The sequence below is a fragment of the Chenopodium album genome, chromosome 7, assembly GCF_948465745.1.
Source record: "Chenopodium album chromosome 7, dcCheAlbu1.1, whole genome shotgun sequence".
Lineage (NCBI taxonomy): Eukaryota > Viridiplantae > Streptophyta > Magnoliopsida > Caryophyllales > Amaranthaceae > Chenopodium > Chenopodium album.
The window spans coordinates 59,915,790-59,929,766 of NC_137840.1; the positions used below are offsets into that span (position 1 = coordinate 59,915,790).

Here is a 13,977-nt window from a genome sequence, read left to right on the forward strand (position 1 = left end):
GTTGAGTTTGGCAGTATAGTGTTGAAGCCTTGGATGATATTTACTGATAAAGACCACTTCATGTCTGTCTTCAGAGATTATTGTATACAGTGTGGCTTTGCAGTGGTGGTTGATAGGAGCAGTCCAAGGAGGTTCACTGCTTCATGTCTTGATTTGCATTGTAGTTGGAGACTCCATTCAAGCAGGCTACCAGATGGAGTGACTTGGGCAATAAAGAGCATAACTGACTCTGAGCATACATGTAGAGGATTAGATGAAAGAAATCCCCTGGTGACTGTGAAATGGGCTGCAGAAAAGCTAATGGAAGACATAAGGGCTAATAATGACATCTCTGGAAAGACATTAAATGAGCTCTTATTTAGTAGATATGGTGTGGTAATGACAACAAGTACTCTGTATAAGATGAGAGGGGTGGCTTTGAGGCAGATCAATGGTGGGCATGATACTTCTTTTGGGAATTTGCCAAAATACTGTGAAATGGTTAAATCAACCAACCCAAGATCTGAGGCACACTGTGTTTGGAAGCAACTGAATCCACCTGATCCAGCCCTCACCTTTTCAACAATATTCATTTCATTCAAGGCTGCCATAGATGGTGTAATTGCAGGATGTAGGAGTTTGGTGGGAGTTGATGGAGCCCACTTGAAAGGCCATTTTGGTGGGGTTCTTCTGTCTGCTGTGGCATTAGATGGAAACAATGAACTGTTTCCATTTGCTTGGGCTGTAGTTCCCAAGGAAAATGCTGACACATGGAAGTTTTTCTTTTGGCACTTGAAAAAGATCCTGTCAAACTCTGGGAGGGGTAATAACTGGTGTATCATTTCAGACAAACAAAAAGTAAGCTTTATCTGATATTTGATCCAACCAGACAGACAAAATGCAACTAATAGCTAATCTAATTATTTTGTACTTGTATACAGGGAATAGATCCAGCACTGACTGAGATATGGCCTGAGGTGGACAGGAGGTATTGCTGCAAACACTTAGCAGAAAATTGGAAAGGAGCATTTCCTGGCCCTTTGATGCATTCACTCTTCTGGTTGGCATGCAGTGCCACATCACCTTTCACATTTAAAAAGGCCATGGATAGGATTAAGGCAGTAAATCCTAAGGCTTGTGAATGGTTGGCTGATTTGGGGAACCAGTCAAGGTGGACAAGGCACAAATTTGATCCCAAGATATGCAATGAAGAAAATAAAACCAACTTTGTAGAGAGTTTCAATTCAACATTGGGTGTGGATAGATGCAGGCCTATTTTAACACTATTAGAAGGTATAACTTTTGTTTTGTAACTTGCTTTAATGTTGCTTTACATTGTGTATAATGTTGCTAACATAGCATACCATGCTTGAATAGGTATAAGAAGAATGTGTATGGTGAGGCTATCAACTAGAAGACAAAAGTGCAACAGTTGGAATGAAGATGAACCTTGCCCAAAAATAGTAAAGAGAATAAGGGTGTTAACCTTTGAATCAAGAACTTGCAAAGCTTATCAATCAAGGGAGGGTGAATATGAAGTGAGGGATGGGAAGTCTATGCTTCCTGTATCACTTAACAAAAAAACTTGTATTTGTGGTTTATGGCAAATTTCAGGTTTGCCTTGAAAACATGCAGTTAGAGAAATATTGGCTACTGGATTGAACCCTTACAACTTCTGCAGCACATGGTTCTCAGTCCAAACATATAAGCAAGCTTATGCCAACTCTATTCACTCTGTACCTGATTTTGAGCACTGGCCAGAGATTGACATGCCCACAATCCTCCCACCACAAATGACAAGAGCCATTGGTAGGCCATCTAGACAGAGGAAAAGGGCAGCTGATGAACCAGACAAAGGGAAAAGGTCAACAACAGTGCAATGTTCTAAGTGCCAGTCCTATGGTCACAACAAGCAGACCTGTAAGGGTGGACTTACTGCAGCTGAGCAAAGTGCGAAGGTTGGCAAGAAGATTGCAAAGGCTAAACAAAGTGCAGCAAGGAAAGCTACTAAACAAAGTGCAGAACAGAGCACTTCCACATCACACCCAGTTGGAAAGACAAGATTCACAAGAAGCTCACTTAAGTTTGCTTCTCAACCTGAGCCCTCCATTAATAAAACTCAGGCTTCCCAGAAAGCTTATGAGGGTCCCAGCAGCCAACCTATGACTAGGTCAAAGACAAATGCCAAAGGAAAGAACAAAGTCTAAGCTGTCCTGTGACATGTAGCTTACTGAACTAAGTCTAAGCTTAAGTATTGTGGTTTGTTTTTTGGAGCCTAAGATACATATATGATCTGTATTTTGACTAAATACTTTAATGTCCTGTATTTTGACATTGCAACATGCTTTTGATATCATATTTATGCAAAATATCATTTCACATTAGTTGCTATCATATGAGATTATTGCAACAGGCTTTTGATATCATATTTAAGTCATATACTCCATAAAATTGTTGGCTAAATTAACATAACATAAATTCATACTCAGAAGAATAAACATCCATTAAATGTAGGAGACAATAAAACCCCATAAAATACCAATTTTTATTTATACTCAGAAGAATTACATAAATTCATTCATAAAACCCGTACAATTTAGGATTCCCAATTTAAGATTTCATGTAAACGAACAATTGCAGCAATCTCTGAATTTGGTGACGCATCATAATAACGAACAACTGCTTCAGATGCGCCGCTCTTCCTTGAAGACATTCCTCGATAATTCATCCTTACCCAAATGCAATTGCAGAGCTTTTTTTTTTCGCAATTGAAATTGCAGATGAAACCCTAGAAAATTAATTGGAAAAGGGGGATTGATGTTAGGCGGGAAACTGATATGAAAAAAGGGAGGGGATACATTAAATCAGGGGTTGGTTAGTAATTTTGTGTAATTTAGTTAAAAAATGAGCCATTTAGGAGATGGTTAGCCGATTTAATGACAATTAGGCCACTAATTGTAAATTAAAGAAATTTGGATGTCACTTTAGAGATTCCAAAAAAACATCGTCTCCCATGTGGAAAACTGAAAAGTAGGAGGCCACCATGTAGAATTTCCCTAAAAAGATAAACGTTTTAGAAAGCAACAGTTTTCCTAAAAACTAGCATGCACAAATTTTATCTTTTGGACCAATTCCACACATAATTTTCGAGTGCAACTTAATATCTTATACTTACATAAATCCTAGAATATAGAATATATTTTAGTCTTCATGTCTCTGATGAAGCTTCTACTTCGATGCTTCCTGTTCCTTGGAAGGAACTTCTCTTCTCTGATGAAACTTCTTCTCTGAAACTTTTGTTACCTGAGTGGAACCTTCTCTTCTCAAGTCTTCATTTCTGAAACACCAGTTCCTGCAAAGGAACTCTTCTTTATGGATAGCTCTGCTTCTGGCCTTCTTGTTCCTCATGGTATTTTCGCATGACACTTAATTCTCCTGGTCTTTGCAACTGAGTACACACTTAAACAATCAAGCGCTTATTAGTTTGTAAGTAAGTGAGGTTGTGTCATCATCAAAATCATTAAGTCCAACATTTGCTCTCTGCCACGATCGGGGGCCAATGAGCTCTAGCGCGATGAGTAGCAGCGAGCAACACCTCCCCCTTCTAGTCTTTCGCATTGACTCAATCAGCCAGTCTCGCCCACCCATCTACATTCAATAAGCCATCACAATTAATTTCTAGTTTCCTCAGATAGAGCAACCCATTTCTTCGGGCTGTTGCAGGTACCTTTTTTTTTTATTCCTCTTTAGATCTTGTGTGCATAGATAGAATGTTAATTACGGGTCTGGGCCGCATCCGCAAACCAAGAGAGAGTCCACTTTACAAGTCTAAAGGGGAATCCATCTCAAAACCATATGGCTATAGGAGGAGTAGCCCCTTAGCCTTATAAAGTGATTAACTTTCTCTTTTTCAACCAATATGGGACACTTACATGTAGTGTTACTTGAGAGGTCTATTCTTCAACACTCCGATCCCCCTCACATGTGATTTTTTGGGGAAGAGTGCTTCTTCACTCCCCCTCACATGGACCTACTCTTGGCCCAGTGAACTTTAGCCATTTAGAACCCCATATCGTGAACTTGGATCTGATACCATGTTAAATACGGGTTTGGGTCGCACCATAAACCAAGAGAGAGTCCACTTTACAAGTCTAGGAGGTTTCATCTCAAAATCATATGGCTAAACGAGGAGTATCCTCTTAGCCTTATAAAGTGATTAACTTTCTCTTCTTCAACCAATGTGGGATACTTACATGCAGAGTTACTTGAGAGGTCTATTCTTCAACATACAACAATCAGTAGCAAGTCGATAAACGCGGTCTATGATCTCTAGGTGGTAGGTGTCTTTGCCGTTGAACACCCTGTCATTCCTCTTAGTCCATGAATTCCTTAACAAAATGTGCCCCTGTAAATTTTTTCCTATCAAGTTTGCACTAGGATTCTATTAATTCCAAGAACGAAGGACATACCAGAAGGCAAAAGAGACATTATTTAATTTTCGTGCAATCCTATTCCACCTATAAATCATGAATAAAAGGATAGTAAAAAAAAAGCGTGTTGCAATGATTCTTGACAAGTATGACAACCCAAGCACTATAGATAGTTTGAACACTTGGTCATGTGCCTGAATTTGAGATAGGCACGCATAGGTAGTTCTAGTTCAGATGCGCTACAAGAAGTTATAGACTTTCGGTGTAACTTCTAGACTCTAGATATCAACCCATGCTTTATGGAGAAGATCAAGGTTACATGACTTCCCTATCATATATGCGGCTTTTATAGAATAGTAGCCATCAATGGAGAAGCCCACGCAGCAGAGTCAAGGCCGATTTTCGAGCTCAAGGGAATATAAGATGCTGCGAACATCAACTTCATTGAATACGTGTTCAGTTCATTGCACATTCCAATCCAGTAACTCATGATCGATCAAATTGCTCACAAGTGACACTTCATCACTTATTTAAAAACAAACGGAATAAATATAATTACCTTATGTCCTTAAGCCCTAACCAGCTAATTTCGTCCACTATAGGGCTAATTATAGTAAGATTCTAGCTCTAGTTATCTACTAGAAAAGTAACCACAAGGTCCACAACCACTCACTCAACTTAATTCATACAAGTATTTCTTTTTATGTAAATTTCCAAAAAATGAGAACAACATCATAAAACGACAAGTAAGCATATATTTAAGACAACAATTTATCTTTATCAATAAAATAATGGCGTTAATAAAATTTCAAATAAAGTAAACCCTTCTCTCAAAGCAAAATTACGTAAATATTTCCAAATTTCCAAATATACTGTTAAAAGGTTGAAGCCATTTGATTTCATGTACATAGAAAATTAAAGATTTGCACCAAAAATAGCGAAAAGGTCGGCATATATAGATACGCACTGAAGCCAGCCATTAATCGCCGTACATATTTTTCCAACTGTAAAAAAACCGAATAATCAAGACGTAGTTATTGCACGTCTACCCAACCTCTTTGCATGCTTCTCAATTTATACACTCAATTTATATAAATTCTCTTCAAATTCTTCCATTTTTTTCACTCATACTATATTTTCTTATATCAAATAATATAAAAAACAAAAAATAAATAAAAATGAAGATACTATCCTTGACATACACTCAAATTTTTCTTCAAGCCTCATTTTTAGCTCTAATATTGTTATCCTACATTCCTCCATTCTCTATATTCTCCGTGTTTTTTCCTTTAATTTTATTCTACGCTATTTACTACTTTTTCTTTAAGCCGTACCCCATCCTCCTCCTCGATTATTCTTGTTACAAACCTCCTGCGGAACGGAAGTGTACTTTTGATGTAGCTGAGTATTTTGTGAAAAAAACTAATTGTTTTTCCGATAAGAGTTTTGAGTTTATGCGTTCTATTTACATGAAGTCGGGTTTAGGAGAGGAGACTTATGGCCCTCCTTTTATGTTTCAAGGGCTTAATAAGGGGACCTTAGACTCTGCATTGTTAGAGGCTAAGGAGGGTATGTTCTCGGCGGTCGATATTCTTTTATCGACGACCGGGATTGATCCTTGTAAGGATATAGATATTGTTATTGTTACTTGTGGAAGTTTTTCACCCGACCCTTCTTTGGCCTCGTTATTGGTCAATCATTATAATATGGGCCCCACTGTAAAAGCATACAATCTTAGTGGGATGGGGTGCGGGAGTGGGATTCTCTCTATCGATATGGCTGCCCATATTTTAAGAGGTACGGGGCGAAATGTCAAAAATGCCCTTGTCGTAATTACGGAAAATATTGGTCTTAATTGGTATTATGGAGAGGATAGGTCAATGTTGGTGACTAATTGCATCTTTCGAGTTGGCTGCGCGGCGGCGATCGTTACAAACGATCCCACTCGCCGCCGTCAGGCCAAGTTCCTACTCGATCACTCGCTTCGGACCCACCACGGGGCCGATGATAGCTCCTACAAGGCAGCATTCCAAGAGGAAGACTCAAAGGGCAATACGGGAGTTTCACTTACCAAAGACTTAATTCGAGTAGCGGGTCAAAACTTACGGGCCCACTTAACCACCCTTGCACCAAGAGTCCTCCCAGTAAGTCAACTTGTTCAGTACGTGAAATCGGTGGCACTCTCGGTGTTGACTCAAGGTGAGTCAAAACCGATAGTGCCCGACTTCACAACAGCATTTGATCACATTTGCATCCACACGGGTGGCAAGGCGGTAATTGAGCAAGTAGGGAAGGTATTAAAGCTACCCGACGTGGTGACTGAGCCGGCGAGGATGACCCTCCACCGGTTTGGGAACACGTCGAGTAGCCTAGTGTTTTACGAGTTGGCTTATTTTGAGGCTAAGAAAAGGATCAAAAGAGGGGATAAAGTATGGATGATTGCATTTGGGACAGGATTTAAAGTTGGAAGTTTGGTATGGAAGGCGTTACAAGATTCAAATTATGACCACAACAATCCTTGGTACGACTGCATCGATAGGTACCCACTTAAGTCATGGTAAATGGGGTAGTAATTATAATTATAAATATAATTATAATTAAACATGATCAAAGACACGACATTGTCGATTTGTTATTAGTTTGATTCCACAATTAAAGTCGGGGTTACTATTATAGTGTAAGTTTGGGTTCATATATAGTAATATAATACGTAGGTTGTTTAATACCGTAAGCTGAAACATAGATACTCTTATGCATGGGTAATGGTTCAATTTTATTATTAAGTGTAAATTTAAATTTATATATTTACCCAATCTAGAGACATTTTTATTAAGGAAGCCTACCTACTAGCAACTATTCAACTAATGCTAGGAAAAACAGGTTCCTAATCTTTATTACAGATATAATTAAATTGTTGTAATAGTTGCTTCTTGTACTAATAATAACGTGAATTGAATTTTGATTTGTTATTATAAATGTAATTAAATTTTTATTATTTGAGATGCCAATGAATATTTTAATCAATGCATTTGAATGCTTGAAGTCAAAGTCCAAGCTAGCTCAACTTTCAAAAACACACATAAAAAGTTCAAGTTAGATCAGCTCCTTGAAAGTAAAAATTCTACTCGTACTAGCTATGTCAAAGTAAAAAATTGGTAAGTTCTTTTTTCCAAAATCACTAGCTATGTCAAAGTTCAAGGCAATTAATGAGGCTAACCTACATGTTAGCTGAAAAATACTCTGTATATGGTTTAAGTTAATAAATTGTAATTCTTCCGTCTCCTAATATAGTTTTTGTTTGTGCAATACACAGTAGTACATGTCTAAAAATTTAATTTATGTTTTATATTGCTTTTCCAATTATATGTTATTTTTTAATCAAATTACTAAACATGGGCACGGGCCGTGCCCGTGCCGCCGCGGGCCGTGCCTGGCCGTGCCGGGGTGGCGGCCGTGCCGTGCCGTGCCGTGCCGGCTCCGCGGCGGGCCGTGCCGTGCCGTGCCTGAAATTGGCACACCCCAGCCCACGGCACGGCACGGCCCACGTGCCTAGCGGGCCGTGCCGTGCCGGGCCGCGGGCCAAACCGTGCCGACCTTAATTTATTTTTTATTTTTTTTTTTTAAAAAAAAAAAATAAATGTTAAAAAAAAACGAATTAAAAACAAAAATGCATATAATAAAAAAAAAAAATACTAGTGCGATAATCCGAAAACACAAAAAATTGAAGAATAACTTATTTTATTATATGACGGTAGCCGGTACGACCGTACGAATGTACGATAATTCAATAATACAAAATTACAAAATAAGTAATGATAATTAAAAATCGTACAACAGTGTATGAATATTGAATAACTTCATTTATTATACGGAATACGAAGTTCGATAATACAAAAAGAATACAATAGTGTATAATGTAAATATGTAATCATGTAATTATTATTGGTCGTCTTCGTCTTCGCCTTCGTCTTCGCCTTCGTCTTCATCTTCGTCTTCGTCTCCTAGAGGTTCAAGTTCATCCGCCAATTGAGTGGATTGAGAACTAAAAGAAGTCGACGTTCCTTCATCGTCGTCGTTTTGTGCATAAGTACGATCTTGAGAACGAGTTTCGGCATCCAACCAATCCTTGAAGCAAACACACATTTCAAGTGTTTCGGGTTTTAGTCTTGTTCTTCTATCGTCTAGAACTCTTCCCGACGCACTAAAAGCTCTTTCGGAAGCAACGGAGGAGACTTGGATAGCAAAAATATCACGAGCCATTGCCGACAAAATTGGATGTTTCACGGCTTGTGATTTCCACCAATCGAGGATGTCGAGGCCAAACTTCTCTTCATCGTCCATGCCTTTCATGAAGTCGTAACTTAAGTACATTTGCAACTCCGAAACATCGCTTTGAGTTCTCCTAGATGATGATGATTCTGTACCTGAATACTTAGACATCAAGTTAGCAGCTTGTGCAAATAAACCTTTGGCCCGTTTACTTACATTTTTGGATGTTTGAGAAGGGGCAAATCGAGACACGGTTCCATATTTACTTTCATAAACATTATATAAATTAAAAAACTCATCCGTCACCTTATTCTTAAAAGTTTCAACATCATCTTCAAAATTCATGTTACTATAATAAATATCAATTAATAAAAAGGTGCCATCATATTTTTGTCTAGGATCTAAAATGGAAGCAAAAATATAAATCTTAGGAATATCGGTGTAATATTTACGCCATTTATCCTCCATGGATGGAAGATATCCACGATAAACATGTTCTGATCGGTGTTCCGCAAAAAGTTGTGCAAGTAAACATGCATTGCTAAGAAAAGAATGAGCACAAGGATTATATACAGAAGAAAAACAATGTGTCATACCATATAGTAATTGTAAAAACTGCATATATTTTTCACAATTAGCCCAATCATCTTCAAGTAAAGCATTTTGTGGATATTTCATATTATAAAAAAGTGTTAAATGAACCTTGTACTCGATTGCCCGACTCAACATTTCATAGGTGGAGTTCCACCTAGTTGGACAATCCGGTGCTATTTTTATGGTTTTAATCCGTTGTTGCCTGCAAAAACCTTTCCATTCTTGATATCTCATGTTAGAGCTATTAATAGTGCAAATAGCACTCCGTATTTTGTGATAAAATGGACCAATTGCTTGTGTTCCATCCTTCACACACAAGTTAAGAACATGACAAATGCATCTAACATGAAGTGCTTCTCCATCTAATACTAAATCGGTTAATTGGGGTTTAACCAAATTCGCACTATATGTCATAGAAGTTGCGTTATCGAAAGTCATAGACATGATTTTATCCCTAAGACTATATGCATCAATAGCTTCCATTAAATGATGTGAAATGTTAAGACCGGTATGAGGGTATTCAAGCATTTTGAAATGAATGATGCGTTTTTGTAACATCCACTCATTATCTAACCAATGACAAGTAACACATAAATAGTGAAGTCCGTACCCACCATCCCATGCATCGGCGGTTAAAGAAACTCTACAAGGAAGATTAGCTAATTCATTTACTAATTTCAATTTGTACTCTAGATAAGTCTTCATGGCAGCAGATCGAACGGTTTTTCGGGACATTTTTTTGTGTTTTGGTTGTAGTGCTCGGTTAATATAGTTGTTGAAGGCATCATTTTCGGCGAAAAGAAAAGGTTGTTCTGCATGTACAAGCATTCTCCCAAGTTCATCCCTATCTCTCTCGTAATTGTAAATGAAACCTTGTGGATGGAATTGAGAAATTTTAGGTTGGGTTGGATCACTAGATGGTCCACCACATTTTTTTGTATGCCTAGTAAGGTGTCCCGTCCCTCCCTTGGTATCGGCCGAGAAAATTTTACCACAAGTCCGACACTTGCATTTTTTTCCATCTTTACTTAATTGATAATGTACCCAACATCCACTCTTTCTTTTGGTTTGAGCAAAATCCTCTTCGGTACACCACTCTAATATGTTAGGATTATGGGTGGATGGTTCACTCGACCCGCAAGCTTGTGTTTGGCTACCTTGGGAAGGAGGAGGAGGAGGAAAAGGAAATTCATATTGTTGAAATTGGGTTTGTTGAAATTGGGTCCAAGGAGCCATATCATCCATTTGTTCTTGCCCTCCCGTGTTTTGGGGATGAAAGAAAGGGGTGGAAGTGTTTGGAAAGGGCATGTTAGGAGAGGGAAAGGGCATGTTAGGGGGGGGCATAGACATTGAAGTGTTTGGGTTTGGTGATTCCCTACGTGTTGACTTGGCTTTTCTAGAGGAGGAGGAAACGTTCGGGTTTGATGCCATGATTAATTAATAATAATAACACAACTAACAATAACAAAGTAACAATTAACAACAATGAGATCAATGAGAATTAATTAGTAAGTAGTTTTTATATAAATTAAATTTTCAAAAATAATTATAATAATAGTAGATTACTTGGATCAATGAGATCCCAGGTAGGAGAGGTTAGGAGCGACGTTGTCCAGAGCCCAAATCCCGCCTTAGACAGATTTCAACAATCCAAATAACCCACAATTAAAATAGAAAGTAGTTTTTATATAATTAAGTAGTTCCAATAATAATAATAATAATAATAATAATAATAATAATAATAATAATAATAATAATAATAATAATAATAATAGTAATAATGATAATAAATTAATAATAGTAACAATAACAATAACAATAACAATAACAAATTAAAATAAAGTTGAGTTAGATCTTACAATGACGCTTCAATGCTTTCCCAAATTTATAATTTCCCGAATTTTTAATTTCCCGAATGTAAATATAACAATTTTTTTTTTTTTTTTTTTTTTGGTAGTAGACTAGTACAAGTAATAATAGTAAAAATGTAAAATTTATAAGAGAGTAGGAATTTTTTTTTTCTTTTCACAAAAGAGAGGAAGATTGTATGTTTTTTAGGAATTTGAGAATTGAGAATTTGGGAGTAAGAAAATTAGAGAATAAGAGAGAAGAGATGAGTTGATGAATTGTGAAAATTTTGGAGGAAAATATGAGGTATTTATAGGGGATTTGGGTGGGAAATGGGGTGGAAAATATGGCCGTTTATAGCTGTTGGAAAACGGCCATAAACGGCCATATTCCAACGGCACGGGCCGTGCCGTGCCGTGCCGTGCCTGGCCGTGCCGGGCCGTGCCTGGCCGTGCCGGGCCGTGCCACGTGCCGTGCCGGCGGGTCGTGCCGGCGTGCCGGCCCACGTGCCGGCCACCGTGCCGCCCGCCGTGCCACGGGCCGTGCCCGTGCCGGTCCCAAAAAATTTGTTCACGGCACGGCCCACGGCACGCCGGCGTGCCGCCGTGCCGTGCCGTGCCGGCCACCGTGCCCGTGCCGGGCCGTGCCGGAGTCGTGCCGGGCCCGTGCCGCCCGCGTGCCGGCACGGCCCGTGCCCATCTTTACAAATTACCCTATTTTTTTTCTTTAATATGTATGCCCTTGTGTATTTTTCATCCTTGAGACCTTGAAAACAATAATATGTGTGAATGTGTGATGTGCCTATATTTACTTTTTATTCCTTAGAAAAAAGTTGCCAAGCAAATAACTACTATACTCTCAGTACGAGTAAATACATGATACTCTGTAATTTATGCTGAACATTTATTGATGTCTTGTTTTTAGACACTCGGTAATATGGAGTTAACTGTTTTTTTTGTCCTAGTAGTAGTTTTGAAGTTAATGTTGACGGGAATAATAAAAAGCTTAATTTGAAATCAATGTTGTACTACGTCTACGGAGTACTACAATATATTATGAGATGACGAGATCTATAAATCAAATGGAGCTACTAACAAACTTGAATTAGATATCAAACTGCTTAAGCCGATGGTTATGTTTTATACTCTATCACGCCCCCTCACAGTATACCCTGCGCTTTAAATTGTACTTTACAAGAATGAGTGAATAAGATTCGACCGTGTGATCTTTGTGTTACGGTGACTCTTGATATCATAAATTCATAACTAAAAGTTTCATTTGATGGTTGAGGCACACAAATATGTTTTATATTTTATCTTTTAGAATAATAATATATGGAGTATCATTTATTACATATGGCCTATTGCATGGAAAATAATTTTGTTCATTACGTATGGGCATATGGCCAATCACCTACATGAGTCACATCTATAATCTTGATCGAGTCACATTTATAATCTTCTCACGTGGGTGAAAATGTGGAGTTTATAGCTTAGAAGCACTATTTAATGCGACTCGTTAAAAGAACTTTCCTTATCTCAGTTCACACCTTAAATGAGTCTTCTTATTCTTGTTCTTTGTAAAATATTATAATACGAGTATGCAACTCGTTAAAAGATCACAATTTTCCTTATCTCTTACCTTAAATGAGTCTCCTCTTTTTTTTTTCCTTTTTTTTTTCAAAACATTGTTATACAAACATGACACGGCTAACAAGTGGCGACCGGCGGGGGACGGTGGTGATGGGAATCTAGCGATCTACCAATAATTTAAGGAGCCTAGGGTCCTTTACTCTTTTAAGAAATCTGAGGGTGATTTGAATAATAGCGAGAAATAAATATGGTTGATACCTTCCTCAACGGTCTTGGTGATTGTCAAGTAGAGGGATATAGTAGGTGTGAGAGTGGATATTGTTCAACTTAAATGACACTTATCAATTCTCACAACAATCACAACTCACAAGTACTTAACAGCTTCTTTCAATTAATATTTGACATTTAGTGCCCACGGACCCATTGTCACGCATATGGCATTATGGCCTATGGAATAGCCTTATAGGTGTAGCTATTACTCCATTTGGAGAAAAATACTTCCTCTATTTCAAATTGATGACACAATTTGATTTTAGGCGTGCACTATACATATAACTTGCTTTGATTTCGTTTTGAGAAAAAGTATAGTCATGTGATACCTTATTAAATTCGTCAAAACATCTAGTTTTTAAAAAATCAAGTTTTTTATTTTTAACAATTTTGCCTAATATGTATTCAAGAATATTTGCATTAGAAAGTAAGCATCCTGGATGTTTTTCTCAAAGTTATTAAGTTATTCATAACTACATTTCAAAATTTATTTATAATTATATACTTAGTCCATAAAAGTTAGCATTTTATTTTTTTGCAAATGTAATCTAAACCCCTCAATATCTACTATCAATTTGTTTAAAGGCTAATTATTTGACTTTATTATAAATTAATTGATTCGTATATATTACACGTTTATCTTCATGATAAACAAAATCTGTATAAATTCACGAATTTAAGTATGGGTAATTAATTTTGTAACTTAAGCTATAAAAGAAGTTAACATTGTTATTCTTGTAGAACAACTTCAATGCATCGGAGGATCCTGAATTCAAATAGCTTCAACTATTGAAAATATCATAAGTTTCGATCGAAAAAATTCAAGCTCTCAAAGGCAATTAAAATGGTGGAGCACGTCACGTCTGTGATACTTCTGTTTCTCTTTCCTACCTCATAAAAAGTACAAGATTACTCTTATGAATAGTGTGATGTCAATTTTACGCTCAAAATTTGTATTTGCATATATATCCTCATTAATATATGTGTACAAGTTT

At 37.4% G+C, this 13,977-nt stretch overlaps 1 pseudogene; it reads left to right on the top strand.

The window, feature by feature from the left end:
• The first annotated feature begins 5,437 nt into the window (after window positions 1–5,437).
• Window positions 5,438–7,404, top strand: LOC145637998 (3-ketoacyl-CoA synthase 4 pseudogene; annotated as a pseudogene).
• The last annotated feature ends 6,573 nt before the right edge of the window (window positions 7,405–13,977 follow it).